The sequence below is a fragment of the Chenopodium quinoa genome, unplaced genomic scaffold (genome assembly GCF_001683475.1).
Source record: "Chenopodium quinoa cultivar QQ74 unplaced genomic scaffold, ASM168347v1, whole genome shotgun sequence".
NCBI classification, from domain to species: domain Eukaryota; kingdom Viridiplantae; phylum Streptophyta; class Magnoliopsida; order Caryophyllales; family Amaranthaceae; genus Chenopodium; species Chenopodium quinoa.
In genome coordinates, this window is record NW_018742204.1 from 1,822,169 (window position 1) to 1,848,178 (window position 26,010).

Consider the following 26,010-nt stretch of genomic DNA (forward strand, 5'->3'; position numbering starts at 1 on the left):
TGATTTCAACGCGTTTTTAAAAATCCGATAAATTTACCGTACTGGAAGATAAAATAATATAATTTCTTCGAAAATGCTATTTGATTTTAATTAAAACTTTGAAAAGTCAACAAAGTCAACTTATCAATGCTAATTGAATTAGGAATGAAAAGAACCTTCTAGAAGATTCTAGAAGACTAAAACCATCCCTAATTGCATTAGGAATGATAAATCATATTAGGCCCTCCCCTAGATCATTGGGCCGCATATAAAGCTCAAACCGGGCCCAGTTTAGTAAATTGGCCATAACTTCCTCAATATTCATCGGAATTGGGCTTATAATATATCGTTGGAAAGGTCTTTGCAAGCCCCATCCAATTACACCACTATTGGACCCATATCATGGACCAACCAAACTGGATTGAATGTTTTCTTAAAATAAAGTTTCCAAAAACAGAGAGAAGAGAAAAGAAATAAAAACTTTCTGCAACACTAGTCCTTTCCACACTTTCGTTTCATTCTATTATGATTTGACGTGAAAGGTACTCATCACCAGGTTTGGTTTTGGGGAGACACAAATGGGTGTCTACAATACAACTATAGCGAAGACCTTAAAAACATTAAACTCTAAGTCACAACTTAGCAAAAAATGAACCTAAGAGCTCTCACAAGAGACATTGTAAACAATAAAGTTACCAGCTACCATATAAGGATAAGCAATTTTAACTAAATTAATAAACATTAAAACATACACAAACAAGGATAAGTGAACAACTTACAACTCAAGCTTCCCAAGTTTCTCTGGCAGTTTCTTCAAAATATGCCAAATGCACCATCTGTGCCTAGAAGTGGGCATAGCTTCAGACTATGTTCTACGCATTGTAGGTGCTTTATCAGTGAGTATTGCCCGAGGAGGTTTGTTGTTCATGGCCAACAACCACTGCTCAATCACCCATATATAAGTCTCTGTGGTTTCATGAGAGACAAGAGCACATCCAAGCAGGATGGATTGATAGTGATGGTTGACCCCCACAAAATTAGCAAATGGCAACTCATACTCGTTCGTCAAATATGTTGCATCAAAACACACCGCATCACCAAATTCCTCATAAGCAACACGATTACGAGCATCAACCCACATAACGTCAACCCTCTTCATCTAACCGAGTAGCGTGATAAAAATTTTGGTTGTCCCGTTTCATGTATTCAAAATACCTCATCATGGCGGCATCATCTCCACCTTGCATTTTAAGCCTCCTCTCCTTGTACACCTCATGTTGGAGGTCCTTAACATTTGGCATGTTTTCAACACCGCCTTTATCCACAGCTAAGAAACCATGGATCTTTTTAACAGGAACCCCTTCTTCATAATAATTTACTAATCTCCTCTTCACTGTAGCGGTGTACTTCTTCATACGGTATTCTTTGACTAATTTAGACAAATCAGGGTTCACCTCATGCACATGATTCAACTCAACCTTTCTGACCTCCCAAGAACCTTCTGCAGTAACACCAACATATAACATTGCAAGGAAAAAGCATTTCTTGGACTTCCTTTTCCCACGAGCAAGCTCATCCTCACTAATTACAACATTCACAACACCTCCAGTACCACCCTCACCTCTGGCGTTCGCCCGTTTGTTTGCTTCTCTTCTAGCCCTGAGGTTAGGTGGACCTCAACACTCACACCTCCAAGTACAACAAAGCTTTACATTCTTGTCTTTCTTAGACAAAGACCACTTACACCTAGTCACCCCAAAACCTACTTGTTCAGCATACTCTTTATAATACCTTTCAACATCTTCCCAGTTTTTGAAAACCATACCTACCTTCGGAGGCTCTAACACAAGGACACCCCTATTACTTGAATGTATAGTGTCAACTGTTTGAACAGTACCAATGGGTGGTGGGTGGTGACATGAAAGCAGTGAAAACTTCTATAGAATCTGGAACCAGTGAAGTTCCACTCTGGGAAGTAATGCATTTATTTTCAAGAATTGGAACCAATGGGGATGTACTAGGACTGCTACAAAAGTCATTTTACATAAAGGCTATAGAATCACTCAATTCACCATCAATTGCATCCATTTTATCCTACATTCACAAATTAAAAACCATAACTAACCCAGAAACAAAATCAAATCCACATTGCAGCAATTGCAGGCTAAACCAATGTCCAGGAAAAATAAAACACCAGAAAATTCAGCAATTGCATCCAAACAAAATTGAGGTCAAGCAAAATAAGTGCACAATCAAACATTCTGCAAGTGCTTCCAAACAAAATTAAACTCAAGCACACTAAAATGGAGTGCAAAATCAAACAAAAATACAATGCAAACTCAACAAATTGAAACACCAAATCATTATGCAATAGCAATGGAGTACATGATCAAACAAAATTCAATGCAAGCTAAGCTAATTAAAACACCAGAACAAAACAAAACTAATACAAACGAAACCAATTCAGACCAAAATTCAAAGCAAACTAAAGCAAACTCCAACCAAAAGCAAACCAAACCAAACTCCAACCGAAATCACCATCAATTCAGCAATTAATTCACCAAAGAACCCCAAAATTAGCAATTTTAAACTTTAATCCAACAATTACAACCAAATATGTCCGAAAAAATTAAAAATAAAAAAATTTAAAATTTTGCGGCTACCAGAGAACATTCAGCAATTACGCACCTTAAACTAAGTCGTTAATAGCCGACGACCAGAGGACATTCGCCGATCATTAAACTAAGCTAATTGAAACACCAGAACTACCGCCGTCGTCGACCTACTATGATATGACTCTTTTCCCTCTCTTTGTTTTCGCTCTCTTCCTCACTATTATTATTATTATTATTATTATTATTATTATTATTATTATTATTATTATTATTATTATTATTATTATTATTATTATTATTATTAAGTGCATATACCATTGATTTAGGTGAGTGAAAACATAAATAAAAGTGTACCATATTTAACATATGTTAACAGTAGAAAAATAAAAAGTTTACTTATATTTATTTCACAAAAATTTAAAATAAAATAATTTAATGAGTAATAATAATTTTACTTATAAATATGTCTTAATAATATATTTTTAACCCTCAACATAATAATGATATACAAAGTACTACTTGAAAACAACCTCTTTTTTTTATTTTTAAATTGTATAGAAAGATTTGAAAAATAATAAAACTCAATGAACTAAAAATCAATACCCACATAAAATGTTTCTACACACTGTGATTCTAATATCAAATGTTTATAAAAAGAAATTGTTATTTGTAGACACCCATTTGTGTCTCTCCAAAACCAAACCACGTGATGAGTACCTTTCGCGTCAAATCATAATCGAATGAAGTGAAAGTGTGGAAAGTCTAGTGTTGCGGATAGTTTTAATTTCTTTTCTCTTCTTTCTGTTATTGAAAATTTATTTTAAGAAAACAGCCAATTCAGTTTGGTTGGTCCATGATATGGGTCCAATAGTAGTGTCGTTGGATGGGGCTTGACAAGATCTTTCCAACAATATATTATAAGCCCAATTCCGATGAATATTGAGGAAGTTATGGCCAATTTACTGAACTAGGCCCGGTTTGAGCCTTATGTGCAGCCCGATGATCTAGGGGAGGGCCTAATATAGATTTATCATTCCTAATGCAATTAGGAATGGTTTTAGTCTTCTAGATTCGTCTAGAAGGTTCTTTTCATTCCTAATTTAATTAGCATTGATAAATTGACTTTTAATGACTTTTCAGAGTTTTAATTAAAATCAAAGAACATTTTTTGAGGAAAGATACAATTTTATCCACCTGTACGACAATTTTATCTAATTTTAAGAAAACGCATGAATTTCCAGATCAGCGCCAAACGCCAGCTGTAGCGCCTGGCGCCTGGCGCTAATGTTGGCGTCTAGCGCCAATAGCCAGCGTTGGTGCTAATTCAATTTTATGTGCACCAGACTCTGTTTAGATATGTTATTTTTTTAGCTGATTTTCTTTATAAATAACATGCTAACAACTCCGTTTTTGATCACCAATTCTCATCAATTCTCTAATTCTCTCTCTCACCAATTCTCATCAAGATTCTCTTGATTACTCTCTCTCTCTCTCTCTCTCTTTTCTAAACTAACTTTCTCTCAAATACAAAATTCCGCATACATTAGACTTTGATACACCTATCCATATTCGAAGTTGTCTTTTCCCTAGACGTGAAAGGTTTGATTTCTGAGGGTTTGGTCCCAAATCTCTCTTTTTTTTAATTATTTAATTGTTTTGTTTTGTTTACTATTTTCCTTGAAGTTACTAATGTTTGTATTTTGTTATTAGAAATAGGTACGAGGCATCCAAGTAAGTACTTTAATGGTTTAATTGATATTATGATATAGAAATCATGCTTAGATTGTTATTTTGATTCCTAGTATCATGTTATGATGTTTTCTTTAATTTGATGTTTAGGGTGACAACAATAAATTCCTAGTATCATGTCTAGGGTAACTTTAATATTAGATTAAAAGTATGATGCCTTTTATGATCTTCCTAATATTTATGATTGTTAGTATCATGTTAGGGTTAAAGCTTTGATTTTTTATGTTTAGTGACATGCTAGGGCCTGTTATTAATCTTGTTAGTATCATACCTAGGATCTTGCTATTCTTATGCTTTAACATGATTATTTTAATTATGATTATAATTTTATGATGATGATTATTATTATTATTATTATTATTATTATTATTATTATTATTATTATTATTATTATTATTATCATTATTTTATTATTATTATTATTATTATTATTATTATTATTATTATTATTATTATTATTATTATTATTATTATTATTATGTTGCTTGATATTTATTGTTATTGCTTGATCACGCCTTTTATGCATGTTTAAAGGGAATTTGTACTTGTAATCACGCTTAATAAGATAATTAATAATCTTGTTTAGGGTTAATTTGATTATAATTCAAGTGATCGCCAATAATAGATTTATTTGCGCATTAAATTCAACCAACATAGATAAACACGTTTACGGTTAATCCTATTGATTGCATGTTAGTCAAAAAGCACACATGAATACGATCTGAATAACAGTTTTCTTAAAAAAAAATACGATCTGTAATCCTATTGATTGCATGTTAGTCAGAAAGCACACATAGATCTTTTTTTTTCAAAAAAAAATACGATCTGAATAAAGTAGAGGCCTATTATTAGGGCAGGTTCAATCTCTTTTAGGTTGGATTTGTACCTTCATCCCCGAACCCTATTTGGTTCAAGACCTGATGGAGTTGACGATCTCTTGGATCGTTAAGGGGTGTAACCTTCACCTCGTGAACGGTTTACAAGTCCCTAAAAAAAACTTGTTGGAGACTCTTTTGCTCTATCTTCTTCCCTTTTGGACGCCACCGTACTTTAGTGTATGATCACAGTGGGGTTCAAGCTAGGGGATTAACGCTTGAAATATTCCCTACAGTTTTTGGCGACTCCACTGGGGAGGATTTCTATTTTAATTCCTGAATTTGTTTCGGCAATGATTTAGAATGAGTGGATGAGACTCGAAACGTTCTAAGTATTTCATGTGCGTAATTTTGATTAACATTATTGTCATATGCATAAAAAAGATCTCATTGGAACGACCATCCGTAATGAGTTAACACATAGGATTTTTACACGTAGGAAATTTGAGAAATATCTTTCACAACTAGGACCGAAATAACACTGCGCAAAACTGGAAAATTTTATCGAGCACAGAAAGATGCTGAGGCATGTAGGAATTAGCGTCTGCGAACAGAAGTTAGCGCCAATATTTTGGCTTTAGCGCCAGACGACAGCTCTGTCGCCAGGCGCTAAAGCCAAAATCTGGCGCCAGTCTCTGTTCGTTGGCGCCAAATTCTTCCAATACCGAGCCAGAAATATACATTCTAATTTCGACCAGTTTTTCGTATTGTTTGCTCGATCCTACTTCCTGACTGAGTTTTTCTCACTTTTCTGAAACCCATATGTGTTCTACATATGGACATAACCCTCAGGGATTCATGCTCCATCTACCTGATTGAACGCTCTAAGCAACAGATTCACCAAACCATGGAAGCGAGTTTTTTCTAAAACTCGCGGTGTCCCATCCACTCGCGCCAACCCTTCATGGTTAGGCTTCCACGCGGTGCTTCCAGACAATTAACCATGGACCCTCTATTGACTAAACCATATCCCGAACTTTAGAGAACTAGAGCCATGGCTAGGTTGCAAATTCATTGCATCATATTGTGCCTACTTGACTAATTGTGCATTATTTGTTGTGCATATATATGTTTTCTTAACTGTTTGTTTGACTTGTGTTGAGATTTAATAAATTAATGACTTAAAGAACTTTGCCTAATTAATTAATTAATTTATTTATTTGAGTCAATAAATTCTAATATTTTAATCAGAATTGACCTAGTACGACTTTAGGCATACCCCTGTCCATTAATAACACCGAAAACAGTCTCGGATTGAAGCTCCAGCATTGGCGCCAAAGTCTGGACTATAGCGCCACTCTGTGGAGTGTGGCGCCTGGCGACAGCTCTGTCGTCTGACGCTACACTACATAGTGCGACGTCAGTCCTGTCGTTTTGCCGATAGTTCGGATTATTGATCGAGTCATCACCTAGTGTCTAAATAACCTGTTTACTAATTAATTCGGTTAAATTTCGCTATCAATAACACCTTGTCGAGTCACTAATTGAGTCTAGGCACTAAGTCCCATGGTCATGACATGAGTCTTAACATATCACCTACACTCACTAGTCTTAGCACACACTTCGAGTACACATCACCATGACCATGTCTTAGGTTCATGCATGAGTCGATTTTTTCCGTCATTTAAGTTGGGGGTACATCCTATTCCTAATTTTTCATATCCCTCCATCTACATCATTTTTCTTCACATTCTATTCCAATCTTTCTTCACTACCTCCATCCATTGCATGTTGAATAGAGTTTGAGTCAAATAATTAACAATAGATATCCCCAAATTCCTTTTCCACAGTACTTGGTCGAGGAGAGAAGGGCGATTAATCAAGGACAACCTCTTTATTAAAGTTTCACTTTTTGATAAACCAATTCGTCAAAAGAGGAAGGCTAAAAAGATAATGGCAAGTCAAGAAGAGGTCAATGAACTTAGGAATCAATTAAATGATGTGACGGAGGTGTTAAAGGCTTTAACTCTCAAAATTGATGACCCTGTGAAGTAACAACAAATGAACCTCTTGCAAGAAAGTTTGAGGAAGCTATCTAGTGACTATAAACTTCAGGGCATGAGTTCACAAGGGGTCTCGTTGGACAAGGAACTTCTTCCGCATAAGTTCAACGCCACTGACATCCCTAAATTCAAGGCAACGGATAACCCTTACTTCCATCTAAGAGCTTTCGAAACTATAATGAACATTAAGGGTATCGATAAGAAGGTTTTCCCCTCTCTGTTCTCACTATCTCTTGAGACCGTTTGCCAGCAATGGTACTTCTCCCTTGACAAAGAGAAAACCTTTACCTGGGAATCGATAGTAAACGCTTTCATTGATAGGTACAATTGCAATATTCAAGTTGAAACCGACTATAGACAACTTGAGATGCTAAGACAAAAGAGAATGAAGGCTTTACTTCTTTCTTTAATAAATGGAGGGAAACTTCCGCTAAGATGATTGAGGTGCCTAGTGAAAAAGAATATGTGAGGATGTTTATCAAGAATCTCCAAGAAAAGTATTCGAAGCATTTAAAATATCAACACAATCTGAATACCTTCAAGGCCATTTATGACATCGGAATTGAAATCAAAGATGACCTCGCAAAACAAAAAGCTACTAACAATAGTAACCACAGTGGCTGGAAAGGAAAGAAGAACGACAATCCTTCTTCTTCTGAAAACGCCCACTCTAGTAATAATGTTAGTACCTTTGACCATAATAATGTCTTAGCCATGGACAATCAAGGATCTAAAAGGAAACCCAGGAGAGAACTCACACCCATTGGAATGACCTACGATGCTTCTTTCGACCGTCTCTACGATTGAGGATTAATCAAACCTATTGGCCCTAACGAGGATCCAACACTAGAAAATCGATCTTCGAGATGGAATCCAAACGCCTATTTCAAGTACCATCGAGGAAACGGTCATACCACTGATGAATACTACAGGTTTCAAAACCTCATTCAAGATCTCATAGAGGCAAATAAGATTCCATTGCCTCTAGCTAGCGAGAAGATTGGATGATGTCGGAGCAAATAATACATGACAAAAGCCGAGCTTCAACGACGAGATTTCATGAAATATTTTTTCTTTTTTCTTTATTTATCCTTTCCCCAATAAGTCTAGCATAGGCACCTTTCTTTTCTCTTAGATTAATTTTGTAGTTTTTTTCCTTTTCCCCTCTTTAATAAAATGAGAATTTATTCTCTTGCATATGATCATTTCATTATATTGCATTATAAAAAAAATTAAAAAAAAAAAAAACTTTGTCGAATTAAGCACAAGGTGTACCAATGATTTGAGGCACCCCTTGTAGCCACATCATATTGCCTTTCACCCTTCTAATTTACAATCCTTTCTTCATAAACCACTTTGAGCCTTGTCTAACGATAGACCTTTCATTTTTCAACCCACATCTACCTAACCTTGGGATGGGATGGTGCGTAACTTATGCAATCTCGAAAGCTTGAGTGATTTCAAAATATCAAAATAAAAAATAATAGCAAAAATAAGCAAAAGCAAAAAAATAAATAAAAGTGTACAAAAAGGCAAGTGTTCCAATGTCTTTGATATGAAAATATCTTTGATAAGAACACGTCTCAGATTGCGTCTCTTATCGAGTGCTCGGTACCGTGCCTGAGAAATATGAATGCCAAGTGAGTGATAGACCGCATGGTTGGGATTGTCCACACTTATAAAAATGAAATAAACGCTAAAGAAAAAAAAAGAGCTAAAAAAAGAGTAGAAACTCAAGTAAAAAAAATACAAAAGCAAAGTTGCACACCTTGGGGGCTTATCTAGGGTCTTGAGCCTTTATCCCCTTCTTCTTCAAACCTTTAGCCTAACCACATTACAACCCTTAAAAAGACCTTTTTGAGGTATACATACTTGTGCGAGGTTCGACTAAAGCTACGTTCGACCTAATTCCTAACAGATACGTAGGCAACCTCACATCGAGGTGCGGCCGTAATAAACATGCATTCATATTCACATTCACACACCATGATCATATCAAGAGATCTCCAGTGCTCATCCCTTTTCATGTAGAGCTAGACTTGGGGGCTTGATCCTTACATCATGAGCCTACCTAGCCTAAGAGTCACCATTATTTGATTCTTCTAAAAATAATATCTTTCCACGCACTTAGCCTTTGCGGCCTAGCTTTAGTATCACTACCACACACCGCACAGATACATGACCAAATATAATTTCCCTTAGGAACCCTCTGTCATGGAATCTTAACACAACGCTGAAGCATGCCTTGTCATATCAACATCACTCATCAATCATAATTGTCATTGCATCACAAAGTATGAAGTGCTTAGCCTCCGTGTCTAAGTTACCCAAATGCTTTCACCATTGAGTCAACCATTGAGATAGCCTAGGATGAATTAATCCTTGCACCTTGAGAGATAGTATCGAACAACATTTGACTAAGATCATTCAACATACACCTTCAAATACTTCGATCCTTTTTCATATCTTTCTTTTTCGGGAGAAAGTCGGTACCCTCCACAAAAATGACGGAAATTTTTTGCTTTTTTGCATTTTCGAGTCGCACAATCAACAGTATGCACACACGGGTCATGAGTCACATGTGTCATTTCACTTCGAGTCGAGTCAACCTTGAGTTAATCACAGAGAGTCAAGTTTATGCCTTGAGTCGTGTCAAGTCAATGAGTTAAGCGAAGCTAAACCTTAGGTCAACCCTAGGATAATTAAAGAGATTAGCAAAGTTCTATAGTCAAAAATAAATACAGGTGCAGCAGCATAGGGAAGACCCTACTCTAGCGCCAGACGACAACATCTAGCGTATGGAAACAGATTTTAGCGCTTGGCGCTAGATCTCAGCGTCTAGCGGCAGAGTGAATTCTTGGTGCCAGAGATATTTCAGCAGCGACAGAGCTCGAAGCCTCTCAGAATGGTTATTTCAACTTCATGCAGCAATTTTGGGTTCCTTAGTACGCCAGTTATCCCCTATAAGCAAATTGACATGATTAGTAGTCGGCTCAATTACAATCATAGTAAGTGATTGACCTGACAAAAAATCCTCTCACTTAGCTTAAGCGCCTAAAACACTGGCTCATTACAAGCACCAACGTATCAGTTTAAAAACAAGCATTTAAACGACAATATTTCCAAATATGGATTGTCGCGCATTCTTCTTAATCGACAATTTTTCCGAAAATTGGATTGTCATCCCCAAGTGACAATATTTCCAAAAATGGATTGTCGTGCATCTTCTTCAACGACAATTTTTCCAAGATTAGATTGTCATCTCTGGCAAAGTTTCCAAGCGTGGATTGTCGGGCTCCTTTTTTGTTTGGCAAGTTTTTCCAAGTTCGGATTGTCATACATTCATCGACTCATTGGCAAGTTTTCTGAGATTGGATTGTCATACACCCAGTTCCCTATGGAAAAATTTCCCAAAGGATTTTTTTAGGACTCTATTCGTCATAAAAATCGGCAAAGGTTCCTTAACGTGGATTGTCATTCATTTCAGTAAGTGGCAAATTTTCCCGAAGTGGATTGTCGGTCGACTTTTTTTTTTGCAAATGTTCCAAGACGCGAATTGTCAATTGTGGCAATATTTTCCTGAAAGGATTGTCGCATAGCGTTGGCAAATTTCCAAGGTGGATTGCTTTCAAGAGTTATATTCTAAGATGTGGATTTTCGATCGTAGCAAAATTCTTATGACAGATTGTTACGAAGCATTGGCAACTTTCCCTAAATCGGATTGTCATGCATCATACAAGAGTTGTGTTGGCAACTATTCCCAAAGAAAAGAGGATTTTCATCACAGCAAAAGCACAGACATAATGGTTCACAAGCAGCGAACCGTCGACGTACTGGCATAACGAAAGAAAAGTTCAAGCAAGCTTTAGAGATCGGCAAGCGTTGGTCTTCGGAATATTATCATTCGAAGCTCTTTTATTCAGAGACGCGTGGACATTTCTTTCAAGCTCTATTGTTTAGAGACGCGTGGACATATTAAAAAAAGAAGCTCTTTGTTCAAAGACGAGTGAACATCGAAACAACAAGATGGCGTTCCCTAGATTGTGGAGAGTTGTCAAAAACAACTGAGGATTGTTTCAAGTTAAGCAATCTTTGATCATGTTCCCTTAGACGTGGAAGATGGTCATAAAGCGGAAGAGGATTGTTCCAAGCGAAGAAATCTTCGATGGTATTCCCTTGGACGTGGAATATTATCAAAGCGGAAGAGGATCGTTTCAAGCGAAGCAATCTTCTATATTGGAAGCAGTTACAAACGTAGTGGTTTTCAAGCGGGATGGCATTCTCTTGGCAGGAGGTCATCAAAACAATAGGAAAGCGGCAGCAAATCGGTTACTTTCAGAGACGTGTGCTCGACGGTGCAAGATACGCGTTTCTTAACTCTTTTATCTGTTTAACTAATGCTAGTTTGCAGGTTTCGGCGTTACAAGAGTGATTTAGGATCGCAGAACGTTCTGAATCATTCTCCGTCCCTATCGATACTTTGACTTTTGTTTTCGAAAATCGCGTTTCTCCAAACTCAATCAAAGTGGGGGCTTTTGTAGACACACATTTGTGTCTCCCCAAAACCAAACCCAGTGATGAGTACCTTTCGCGTCAAATCATAATCGAATGAAGTGAAAGTGTGGAAAGTCTAGTGTTGCGGATAGTTTTAATTTCTTTTCTCTTCTCTTTGTTTTTGAAAACTTATTTTAAGAAAATAGTCAATCTAGTTTGGTTGGTCCATGATATTGGTCCAATAGTAGTGTAGTTGGATGGGGCTTGACAAGAGCTTTCCAACTATATATTATAAGCCCAATTCCGATGAATATTGAGGAAGTTATGGCCAATTTACTGAACTAGGCCCGGTTTGAGCCTTATGTGTGGCCCAATGATCTAGGGGAGGGCCTAATATAGATTTATCATTCCTAATGCAATTAGGAATGGTTTTAGTCTTCTAGATTCTTCTGGAAAGTTCTTTTCATTCCTAATTCAATTAGCATTGAGAAATTGACTTTTGTTGACTTTTCAGAGTTTTAATTAAAATCAAAGAACATTTTTTTAGGAAGTATACGATTTTATCCTCCTATACGACAATTTTATCTGATTTTAAGAAAACGCGTGAATTTTCAGATCAGCGCCAAACGCCAGTTGTAGCGCATGGGGCTAATGTTGGCGTCTGGTGCCAATAGCCAGCGTTGGCGCTAATTCAGTTTTATGTGCGCCATACTCTGTTTAGATATGTTATCTTTTTTGGTTGATTTTCTTTATAAAGAACGTGCTAAAAACTCTATTTTCGATCACCAATTCTCATCAAATCTCTAATTCTCTCTCTCACCAACTCTCATCAAGATTCTCTTGATTACTCTCTCTCTCTCTCTCTTTTCTAAACTAACTTTCTCTCAAATACAAAATTCCGCATACATTAGACTTTGATACACCTAGCCATATTCGAAGTTGACTTCGCCCTAGACGTGAAAGGTTTAATTTTTGAGGGTTTGGTCCCAAATCTCTCTTTCAATTATTTAATTTAATTGTTTTGTTTATTATTTCCTTGAAGTTACTAATGTGTGTATTTTGTTATTAGAAATAGGTACGAGACATCCAAGTAAGTACTTTAATGGTTTAATTGATATTATGATATAGAAATCATGCTTAGATTGTTATTTTGATTCCTAGTATCATGTTATGATGTTTTCTTTAATTTGATGTTTAGGGTGACAACAATAAATTCCTAGTATCATGCCTAGGGTAACTTTAATATTAAGTATGATTAAAAGTATGATGACTTTTATGTTCTTCCTAATATTTATGATTGTTAGTATCATGTTAGGGTTAAAGCTTTGATTTTTTATGTTTAGTGACATGCTAGGGCTTGTTATTAATCTTGTTAGTATCATACCTAGGATCTTGTTATTCTTATGCTTTAACATGATTATTTTAATTATGATTATAATTTTATGATGATGATTATTATAATTATTATTATTATTTTTGTTATTATTATTATGTTGCTTGATATTTATTGTTATTGCTTGATCACGTCTTTTATACATGTTTAAAGGGAATTTGTACTTGTAATCACGCTTAATAAGATAATTAATAATCTTGTTTAGGGTTAATTTGATTATAATTCAATTGATCGCCAATAATAAATTTATTTGCCCATTAAATTCAACCAACATAGATAAACAGGTTTAGGGTTAATCCTATTGATTGCATGTTAGTCAGAAAGCGCACATGAATACGATCTGAATAAAGTAGAGGCCTATTATTAGGGCAGGTTCAATCTCTTTTAGGTTGGATTTGTACCTTCATCCCCGAACCCTATTTTGTTCAAGACCTGATGGAGTTGACGATCTCTTGGATCGTTAAGGGGTGTAACCTTCACCTCGTGAACGATTTACAAGTTCCTAAAAAAAAAAACTTGTTGGCGACTCTTTTGCTCTATTTTCTCCCCTTTTGGACGCCACCGTACTTTAGTGTATGATCACAGTGGGGTTCAAGCTAGGGGATTAACGCTTGAAATATTCCCTACATTATTATTATTATTTATTGATTTGAATGAATTTTTATAATTATTAGAAATTATTAATTAATAATATTATTAAATATTCATTCTGAATTGTTTGAATTATTTAATATTATTATTGATAATTATTATTATTAATTATTATTATGATTAATTGTTATTATTGATAATTATTATTATTATTAATATTTATAATTATTAAAATTATTTTTAATATTAATAATTATTTTAATTATTCAAAATAATAAATTATCATAATCAATACAATATTAATTATTATTTGAAATAAAAACAGAGCAGATTTCTTTTGAACAGAGCAGAGTAAAGCAGAGGAGAGCAGCTCTAAAGAACGGGGTCTAAGTTTGGCACTAGTACTAAAATATGTCTTTTGGGGGGAAAAATATAATGGGTTGTTTGCTATAGTAAACCGGTAAACAAATAAAGAAAAGATAAACAATTTGTTTTTAAAATTTAATAAATATGGTCACAACAAGGGTTTGTTCCGATTTACTGAAAACAGTTGAACTAAACTAACTGAGGCTGAACTGAAATGAACAAACTAAAGTTGAAATGAATTGTTTAGGTGTAAAAGAAATTAGGAACTTAACTGAAATCAGCAGAACTGATTGGAGTTGAACTCAACTGAATTGAAATTCAGCTGAACAAATTAGGCCCTAAGTCCATCTACAACTTTTGATGTTACTTTTTTCAAATAGGTCATGCCATATTAATTCTGATTCTGAATGTAAAATACTTGATATGCCCCATCCACGTTTCCGAGGCTATTTCTACAATAGAATTTTTTTTGAAGATATTGTTTCTCTGTGAATATACTTAGTGAATCACTTTTGAATTTTATGTAGGGAATTTGAAGTGGACTTCATACTTCTTGCTGGATATTTAAAGCTTATACCCAGGGTCGTCCCAATCATTTTGGAGGCCCTGTTCTAAACTTGGAAGTTGTGCTCTAAAGTTTTATTATTTACGAAATTATCATAAAATAACATTTTGAACGAAACTCAAAAACGCAAATTACTTTATTTAAATTGTAAATAATATGATTATTATCAAATTACAATCTCAAATTAGTAAAAATGCAAAAAGGATTGAAACAACCTGATAAATAAAAAAGGGGGTACTAAATGCAGGACAATTTCACCTAAATGCAGAATAAGTTATTTTTTAAAAAAAACATTATATTCCAATTTTTTCCTTGTTTTTTCGTAAAAAAAAATAAAAACTATTGTCCTTGTATTAACTTAATCCTCTACACTTTTTTTTAAAATGATTAAAATTAATCTTGTATACTCCTAACTATATAATCATCCCTATTCCCTACTGTTTAATTTACAACCAAATTCTAACATATTCAGTCTTGTATTCTATTTAATCTTGAATACTATACAAATTCAAAGATAATAATAAATTAAAGTGCAAAATGATGATTTTTTTGAGGTGCAAAAATTATGTGTTGTAATAGATAAATAATCAAACAAAATAAAATTTCCATCTTGTACGGCTAAGATTTTCGAAGTTCTCCAGCACCCTCCTGACAGGATCAAGTCGTATTCACCTAATAAAAAATAAAACCTAAATCCGTTGACTATGTAGATAGGGAAGAAGGGTCGAACCACAGGGAAACAACTCAATTTATTCCTAATTAATTAAGAGCAATTTAAATATCAAGTAACCAAATTGTTGTAAAAAGGTAATTAAACTACTAAAAAGGTAAGAGTAAGAAGGGAGTAAAATAAGAGATAAATTAATGAAGGAAAAACCTAGGGCATAGGTTCACTAATAAACAATATTACAGGGTAAATCATAATAAGCAATCATCAATGCATCAATTAATCAGATTATAAAGGGATTTCGCTACGTATTACAATCACAAAGTTAATTTACCGGTATTAAATCTCATCTCTCGAATCTCGACTTAACCATTTATAAATTAGTCTTCCTATTGAAACTAAGCCTAAACATCAATTCTCATCTCTCGAATCTCGAATCAATATTGCTAAACTCATACAATTAAATCTGGCCAAACCTAATTGCATAGCATTAAATCAATCAATAGGAAAATAATCAAGAGTTGATAATCAACAATCACAAATTACCCCTTCATATTATTTATTAGATCCCCATAAACCCTAGAAATAAAACTACTCACGCATAATTAAATCTAAACTAATCAAAACAATAAAATAAGACATGATGAAAGAATTAAAGAAAATAACTGAAATTAAAAGAGAAGAAATTGTTACCAAAACTAATCTGGATAAAGGAATAGAATTAAGAACAAAATTGAGAGAATTTAAAAGAGAGAAAATATTCTAAGTAGAAACGGAAAGTCTAAAAGAGAAGGTAATCAAAATTACGTACAAAAATCGTACTTAAACATCCCTAAAACAAATCCTAATTGAAAACTAAAATCTCGGCTCCAAAAACACGCGCCCGATCGGGCCCGCCTTTTTCTTCAGGGTCCTCTTGGGAAGCCACGCCCGATCGAGCAAATGCTCACCCGATCGGGCGTGCCTTTTTGCTGGTGCCCTCTTCTGCGCGCCCGCCCGATCGGGCGTAAGCTTGCCCGATCGGGCCCGGTCTCTTCCTCGAGGCTTGGACTTCGATTGGGCTAGATTCTCCGGCCCAATCCGAATTTCCTCTTCGGGTCTTCAATAATCGGTCCAAATGCCCTGGTATCACACACTGAGCCCTTAATCACCGGCTCTAACTGGTCCTGGGCTTCAAAGATGGTCGTATCCTCTTAAAGTTTGTAGTTGCTCCATGAAAAACCCGGAAAACGCTCCAAATGTGCAATTCCCTACAAAAGTCAAGCAAAACTACAAAAACACTAGAAAACACCAATTAGTAATAAAAGTGGCTCTAAAGAGCCAAAAACACTACTAATTATGACCAAGGGACGGGGGTAAAACACTAAATGATTGGACACATCAAACTCCCCCAAAGCCAAACCTTTGCTTGTCCCTAAGCAAAGAGCTCATCAATGAACATATAAAACATGCTTCATCCTAAGTAAACAAAATCAAGCACAAACAATTTAAGGTAAATCTAATGAACATGCTTCAATGTCAATCAATCTCAATTCATCTAATCATTCTTCCTCCCCAACAATTGTCAAGTAGATAAAACCACATGAGCATAAAGAATTCAAGACTAGTGCTCACACACTCAACTCTCAATTATGTGTCGAGTAAAAGATGTACTCGATCGCTCTCCAACCAACCCCTTTGTAACACCCCAATAATTCTCTCTTAAAAACTTGTGAGAAACCTGTATATAACCTGAACAATTTCAAGAGAATTACTGGTGTGCTACCGCCACGTGTTCAAACGTTAAGGCTATCTCAGAAATTTGCAGCGGAAAACCAAAACAGTTTTAAATAAATCTCAAAACAAAGGAATTAAATCAAAATAAGTAATACAAGTTGGAAACATTAAGGCCCTTATTCAAAACCCAATAAAAGTAGTAAGTGCTTAAATTCAGTGTTCAAATAAATTCAAACCCAAAAGAATTAGTGTCAACTAAAATCGAATTAAAATAAATTCAAACTTGCAAAAGAAATAATAGGCAAACAACCAACTCTCTACTCAAGATCCCACAACCCTGATGAATGTTGCATGTGTAAGAACCTGTGGTTATTCTGCTCCCCAATATTACAAGTGTAAAAATTGGATCGTCACAGGGTCATTGAAAGGTGAAGGCCATGACCAAAGAAAGACACACAAAAGCACGCAGTCAGCAAAGCTGAGTACATACAAGCTGCGAAAACAAATTAAGAAAATACCTAACATGCTACAAATATTCAAACACAAGCATCATTAAATATAGACTCAATTCATGACTCAATTATTAAATTTGTTAAGACCTCACTACTTAATATTAACTGACTCATTTATTTATTTCATTAGATTTAGCAATAGACAAGGTTGTCCAACCCATGTCCCATTTGGAACATCAATAAAGAAAAACCCCATGCCTCCTTTCGGAAACATCAATAAACATCCAACGACCACGGGCGCGACTCCGTGACCGTAGTTAGTATGAGATCTCACCTAACTCCTAGTTTTAGAAAAATAATATTTGAAATAAGAGACTCGTAGATCAGACGACCTCGATAAAAGTACGCGGCTAATACCCCATGTACCCCAACCCCTGATTGTCATTACTCCAAATGTGCACCATTCCAGAGTTTTATTGCTCATCCATCTTGCACTTTACGTGATTTACAGGTTTAGACTTGGTGATGACTCATATACATATCAATACAAACATCCCAAAAGCAATTCAATCAAACATGGCAAATTCTCAATTTAGATTTTTGATTTATTAGTGACAAACAACATTTATTAATTATTCATAACTACCTCGGTGTATAAACACCTTGAGTGCATAAGGCACCCCAAAACCTTAACCTCGTCTTGCAAGACTTGAATTTCTCCTTTACTCATCCTGTTTACATAATCATGAACGAGTAATAATTTGATCTTTACACCAATCACATACCTTTGCCTTTAAGCGCACCTTGTATAATTAAAGCACAAATAATACTTGCATTATAAACTAGTGCACATCATTTGAAATTCACAATGTATAACCAGACAATTTAACCCAGTCAATCCTATACATGATACTAAGTTCTCGATCTGTCCATAAACATGCACCTACAAGCAAGGTTTCGTACCTTGTACGTACCTTGTGTAAACAATCCGGTTGGCCACTTTAAAACTAGAAGTTGCCTTCTACAAAGTCCTCTCCTAAACCAAACAATTAGAAATAAACAATACCAAAGCAACTAAAATTACAGCAATACTAAACTACTTTAAAACCTCTTAAATCACCAAAATAAAGCCTTTAAATTGTCCCCAAAAATCAAAGTTAGTAATATAACATCCCAACTTTAAGTTTATATGTTAGAATTATGAAAATATAGTGTTTTATATCAAATTACAGCAATTTTAACGTGGGTAACTAAATCTGGAAATTTGTTTTAAATATCTAAAATAACCCCCAAGCATAATTACTTGAATTAGTCATTATATAGCAAGTTAGTGTGTTAAAAACCCAAGAATATATCAATTCAATGCAATTAGAGGCTTCAAAACAAAAGGTATGAAATCTGAAAATTATTTTTAAAGTTAGAATATAAAGTTCAAAGCTTTTCAATCACAAAATACTCACAATAATTATTTTGTAGGTTTAGAAGTATAAAAACATGAAATTAACACTACTTGTTCATAAAAATTGAAACTTTAATAAATCTGAAAATTTATTTATGATTAAGATAATTATATTTTAACATAATTTAAACATAGTATGATTATATAGTTTGATTAACACGTTATCAAGCCCTAAAACATGAAAAATCAATGCTTTAAACCCTAAAATATGCAAAATACATAATCAGAAATTTTATTTAATAATTTAGACATACAAAACCCATAAATTTATAATATTTTGTAATTTATACATACTATTAAAGCCTAATAACAATAATTTTATAAATTGAAATCAAATAAAAATTGAATCTTTAATCAAAATAACAAGAAATAAAGAAAAGAGAAATAAGAGGAAGGAGAAGAGAGGAGAGGCGAACTGCAAAGGTCGGCTGGGCTGGGCGGCGCGGCGGTCAGACGGGCGGCGGTCAGGCGAGCGCGGCGGCAAGGGCGGCAGCAGCAGAAACTTCGGGGTTTTTTTTTTTCTTGTTAGCTGCTCGAATGAAGGAGAATGAGGAAGAAGTGAAGCTGCTCTTTTTTTCACGTGAGAAGGGGGAGAAGGGTAAGGGTTTTTGAGGGTTTTATTTGGGCTTTGGGTTTCCTAATTAGACTAGAAGTAATATTTGGGTTTTGGGCTATAATGTTAAAATTGTTGTAAATTAGTTAAAAACATATTAGTTTACTTAAATCTTTTCATAAAAATTAACTTATTTAATGAAACTGATATAAAAATATTTGTAAGAATAATATATAAATAAATTATAATAAAGTTAAAAATATGGGGGATTACACCCTTTATATGTGAACAATGCCCTCCCAAATCACACTCTTGTGTGTTTAAAAGGATGTACGCTCAACCTACTAGTTGACTCGAAATATGCCAAATCATAACTTGCATTGATAAACAACACTTTCACATTAATACAACTCTTATGCGCAAAGGTCGGAAGGTCTTTAAAGCTTGTAATGTAAGGCTAGGGTAAAGGGTAGGATAAATTTAGGAAAATGTGAGAGTAAAGCCATGCTTAAGGGAGCCATATCCTAATAAAACCCAAGGTCAAAAACAAGTAATGACCATAACATCTCCAATCACAACCTAACTCCACAAAAGATCACCAAGCAATCCCATACATAACAACAATCCCAACACTTACATATTCACTCACAAAGTATGATAATAAGAAATAGAGTGAATTAAAACAAACTTTGATCTACTTATTTTTTTTCTTTTCTTTCTTTTTTTATGTTTTTCAAACTTGAATTTTATCTTTTTTTCTTGAGCAACCTTCACATAGAACATTTGAACATTTGAAACAATTTTTTTCTTTGCTCTTTTTCTTTTTCTTTTTGTCTCACATTGGAAATTTTCAACTTTGAAACACAAAACATCAATATTTTTCCAATCATAACATCAAAAGAACAATCACTCTTCTTTTATTCCCTTGTCAGATACAATCACTGAAATCTTAGCTTTATCTACTTGTATACCCTTGTCAGATACAATGTGACCTAGAACTACTCCCTCTATCACCATAAAGTGACATTTCTCCTAGTTTAGTACCAAATTGCATTCTTCACATCGTTTCAAAATTTTAGCGATATTTATTAGACATGAATCAAATGAAGAACCGTACACGCTAAAATCATCCACAAAGACTTCCATTATAGACTCTATGAAATCAGAAAAAATGTTCATCATGCAACGTTGAGAGGTAGCGGAGGCATTACATAAACCAAAGGGCATCCTACGATATGCAAAAGTGCCACAAGGGCATGTAAAGGTAGTCTTTTCCTGATCTTCAGGGTGAATTGGAATTTGGAAAAATCCCGAATACCCATCCAAATAGCAAAAGAAATTATGGTTAGCTAACATCTCAAGCATTTTATCTATAAAGGGGTGGGGGAAGTGGTCCTTTTTAGTGGCGGTATTTAATCTACGATAATCAATGCACATACGCCACCCTGTTACAGTTCTAGTGGGGATTAATTCATTTTTCTCATTAGTAATCACAGTCATCCCACCTTTTTTAGGCACTACCTTCACAGGACTTACCCACTTGGAGTCAGAATTAGGATAGATAATACCTACATCGAGTAATTTCATAACCTCTTTCTTGACTACTTCCTTTATGTTAGGATTCAATCTTCTCTGGGGTTGAATGCAAGGCTTATAGTTATCCTCTAAATGTATCCTGTGCATACAAAAATCAGGGCTAATACCCTTGAGATCATCAATACTATACCCAATTGCTTTCTTATGGGTTTGAAGAACCCCTAGAAGTTGGGAAGTTTATAGGTCATCAAGTGCAGTACTGATGATCACGGGGTATAGTTCCTGCTCATATAGAAAAATATATTTTAAATGAGAAGGGAGAGGTTTTAGTTCAGGTTTCTTGACCTCTGCAGGTTTCGATTCCTGAACTAAATTTACTACCTTCATTGTCTTTTTGGGGTCTAACTCTTTTAGGGAAAGAGCTCTTTCAATATCATGTACTTCATTACCCCAGACGCTTGCATTATTTGCAGATAAATTCCCACAAAGAATTTCCTACAAGGGATCCCTTGCAAGAACCTGTGGCAAGCTATCATCACAAATATCGTCCATTATATCAATTACATCAATAAAACAACAATTTTCCTCTAGCATAGGCCCTTTCAAAACTTTCCCTAAATTAAAAGTAACATTATCATCACCGACAGAAAGGGTCAGTTTACCATTTTTACATCAATAATGGCTCCTGCAGTATGGAGGAAAGGCCTACATAATATAATGGGTATTTGTGTATCCTCAGCCATGTCTAAAACTACAAAATCAACAGGGATAAAAAATTTACCAACTCTGACAGGGACATCCTCTAAAATACCTAGAGGGTATTTTACAGAACGATCTTCCATTTGAAAAGTTATATTAGTAACTTTTAAATCACCCATATTAAGTTTAGCACAGACAGACGATGGCATAACACTGGCACCCAAATCACACAAAGCTTTATCAATAAAAACATTCCCTATATGACAAGGGATAGAAAAAAATACCAGGATCCTTTAATTTAGGAGGGGATTTATTTGCAATAATCCACTACATTCCTCTGTAAAAGCTACAGTTTCTACCTCATTAAAGGCCCTTTTCCTAGTCAGAATGTCTTTCATAAATTTAGCATATGCAGGAACCTGAGTGATTAAATCAATGAAAGGAACTGTTACCTGCAAGTTTTTCACAACCTCCAAGAACTTACCGAATTGTTTATCAAACTTACTCTTCAATTGTCTATTAGGAAACGGTAGTTTGATAACTGGGCTCTGCACATCTCCTCCCTTATCTTGAGATTTACCCTGCAAAGAAACATTAGAAGGGTTAGTATCTATTTGTAGCCCTGCAAGGTTAGCAGGATTAGCGTTTGGTATAGAGGAATCTGGATCAGGAACTGGTCCATCTTCCTTTGGCATAAGAGGTCCATCATAAGGTGAACCACTCCTTAGAGTGATTGCATTGGCATAATCTGTGGGATGGATTGGTTGTGATGGTAGAGCTCCCTGCTGAAGGGTCTGTAGGGTAGATGAAAGTTGTGCAATTTGATTATTCATGATTTTATTATGGGCTAAAATTGAATCAATTTGCGCATCCCTACTCTCCATATGCTTTTGCATGTTACTAAGAATTGCTCTAATTTCTGTCATAGCAGGGTCAGAAGATAATGAGGGTTGTGCTTGGTTTTTCTGGCCTGAATTAAGATGGTAATATTTCTGTTGTGGTGGAGGTTGTTGTTGTGGTTGTTGTGGAGGTGGAGGGTTTTGTACATTGGTACTCCGGTACGAAAGATATGGATGATTCCGGTAACTAGGATTATAAGAGTTGGAATAGGGGTTATTTTTCCTATAGGTTTGGAAGGCATTAACTTGTTCCATGGAACTCCTACAATCTTGCTCCCAATACCCTACAATTCCACAATTTTCACAAAAAGCTTCATTGTTAGCAACAGCAGAAACATTAGCTACAGAGTTAAGAATAGCAGTAAGATTATTATGTTTTCCTTTATTCGCAAACCCTCTCAGATTCCCGTATTGGGAATTGTGTTTCCATATCTTTGATAACCTATCCGGCATCATCCACATTTAAATTCATGAATCTCCCACTAGCTGCAGAATCTAGAATTAATCTAGATGAATTTCCAAGTCCCTTGTAGAAGCTTGGATCAATTGCCATTGTGCCAGATTGTGGTGGGGGCATTCTCTCTGTAGATCCTTGAACCTCTCCCAAACCTCATATAAAGTTTCATCGGCTTCTTGGGCGAAGTTCTGAATAGCACTCCTTAGTACAGCTGTTCTCTCTGCAGGGTAATATTTATTATAGAAATTCAAGCCAAGAGTTTCCCAGTCAGTAATACCAAGTGCAGTTCTATTTAAACCATTAAACCATAATTTAGCTTTGCCACATAATGAAAAGGGAAAAAGAATCTCCCTGATTTGGTCTTGCGTGACCCCGGCTTGTCTAATGGTGTTGCAATATTGGCGAAAATCTGCAATGTGAAGATTAGGATCTTCACCCTTTAGTTCCACTAAATTGCTTCCTCTCTATCATAGTGATAAATTGGGGCTTGATTTCAAATTGTACTCCATCTAGGGCCGAAGTAGGAGTAAGGTACGGAAAATCTGTGAGCTTTGGCTGCGAGTAGTCACTGAGCTTCTATTGGGCCGTCATCTCTAATTCTGAATCTGAAGGAACTTCTGAGTCACTAGAATCAGTTGGAGGGTCTCTTCGATTATTGTTTTTCACAGTACCCGTCAGGATTTGTCTATAGAGATTCCTTTGCCTATGAAACAAGCGCTCGATCTCAGGATCGAATGGGATGTAACCTGATCTGGAACATGTGGGCATAAATAAGGAACTAAAAGACAAATATGAGAATTGCCTCAAATAACTAACGTTCTCTGAGACAAAAGGGGATAATCTAGACTACAAAAAATAATCAGAAAATAAAAATAAAATCGTTTCCCCGGCAACGACGCCAAAATTTGACAGGCTCAAGTCGCATTGAACTAATAAAAAATAAAACCTAAATCCACTAACTATGTAGATAGGGAAGAAGGGTCGAACCACAGGGAAACAAGTCAATTTATTCCTAATTAATTAAGAGCAATCTAAATTATCAAGTAACCAAATTATTGTAAAAAGGTAATTAAACTACTAAAAGTTAAGAGTAAGAAGGGAATAAAATAAGAGATAAATTAATGAAGGAAAAACCTAGGGCATAGGTTCACTAATAAACAATATTCCAGAGTAAATCATAATAAGCAATCATCAATGCATCAATTAATCAGACTGTAAAGGGCTTTCGCTACGTATTACAATCACAGAGTTAATTTACCGGTATTAAACCTCATCTCTCGAATCTCGACTTAACCATTTATAAATTAGTCTACCTATTAAAACTAAGCCTAAACATCAATTCTCATATCTCGAATCTCGAATCAATATTGCTAAACTCATTCAATTAAATCTGGCCAAACTTAATTGCATAGCATTAAATCAATCAATAGGAAAATAATCAAGCATTGATAATCAACAATCACAAATTACCCCTTCATATTATTTATTTGATCCCCATAAACCCTAGAAATAAAACTACTCACGCATAATTATATCTAAACTAATCAAAACAATAAAATAAGACATGATGAAAGAATTAAAGAAAATAATTGAAATTAAAAGAGAAGAAATTGTTACCAAAACTAATCTGGATAAAGGAATGGAATTAAGAACAAAGTTGAGAGAATTTAAGAGATAGAAATATATTCTAAGTAGAGAGAGAAATTCTAATAGAGAAGGTAATCAGAATTACGTACAAAAATCGTACTTAAACATCCATAAAACAAATCCTAATTGAAAACTAAAATCTCGGCTCCAAAAACACGCGCCCGATCGGGCCCGCCTTTTTCTTCAGGGTCCTCCTGGGCAGCCGCGCTCGATCGAGCTAATGCTCACCCGATCGGGCGCACCTTTTTGCTGGTGCCCTCTTCTGCGCGCCCGCCCGATCGGGCGCAAGCTTGCCCGATCGGGCCCGGTCTCTTCCTTGAGGCTTGGACTTCGATTGGGCTAGATTCTCTGGCCTAATCCCAATTTCCTCTTGGGTCTTGAATACTCGGTCCAAATACCCCGGTATCACACACCGAGCCCTTAATCACCGGCTCTAACTGGTCTTGGGATTCAAAGATGGTCGTGTCCTCTTAATATCCGTAGTTGCTCCATGAAAAACTCGGAAAACGCTCTAAATGTGAAATTCCCTACAAAACTCAAGCAAAACTACAGAAACACTAGAAAACACCAATTAGTAATAAAAGTGGCTCTAAAGAGCCAAAAACACTACTAATTATGAACAAGGGACGGGGGTAAAACACTATATAAATTGGACACATCACCCCCATATACGATTTCCGGAGGTCTCTAGTCCCCCCCTGGCAAAGATTTCCGGGGGTCTCTAATACCCCCTCGTCTATGATTTCCAGGGGTCTCCAATACGCCCCGGATAAATTTCCGGGGGTCTTTAGTACCCACCGGATAAGATTTCCGGGGGTAAACATTACCCCCCAAAAAACATAGACGGGGTACTTATAATGAAAACGGAAATTTCATGAAATGCCCCTGAGTAATTTTTTTATTCACCAAATACCCATTAAAACTTTTAAATTCACCAAATACTCCTGAGTTAAAAAAAATTTCACCAAATGCCCTTAATGATTAACGGCAGTTAACACTGTTAGTCATTAATGACTAATATGCCACGTGGCAGCCTCTAATTGGTTGTTGTAATATAAATAAATTAATTATTAAAAAAACTTTAAAAAGATAAAAAAAAAATCTTAAAAAAATACCCCCACCTCCCCCAAGACCCACCCCGCCCCACCACCAGCCCCTACCAGACGGCGACGGCGGCGACCGCCAGCTCCCATCTGGAACCGGCGCCGATCGCCGGCGAGGCCAGCCCCCCCACCCTCAACACCCCCTCCCCTACCCCCAGCCCCCTCTCCCTCCGTTTCCTCTCCCCTTAAACC

General features: G+C 35.5%; 1 pseudogene; it reads left to right on the forward strand.

Annotated features, from left to right (window-relative positions):
- LOC110690055 overlaps nucleotides 1-26,010 on the forward strand; it is a 95,019-nt pseudogene that overhangs the window by 63,958 nt on the left and 5,051 nt on the right.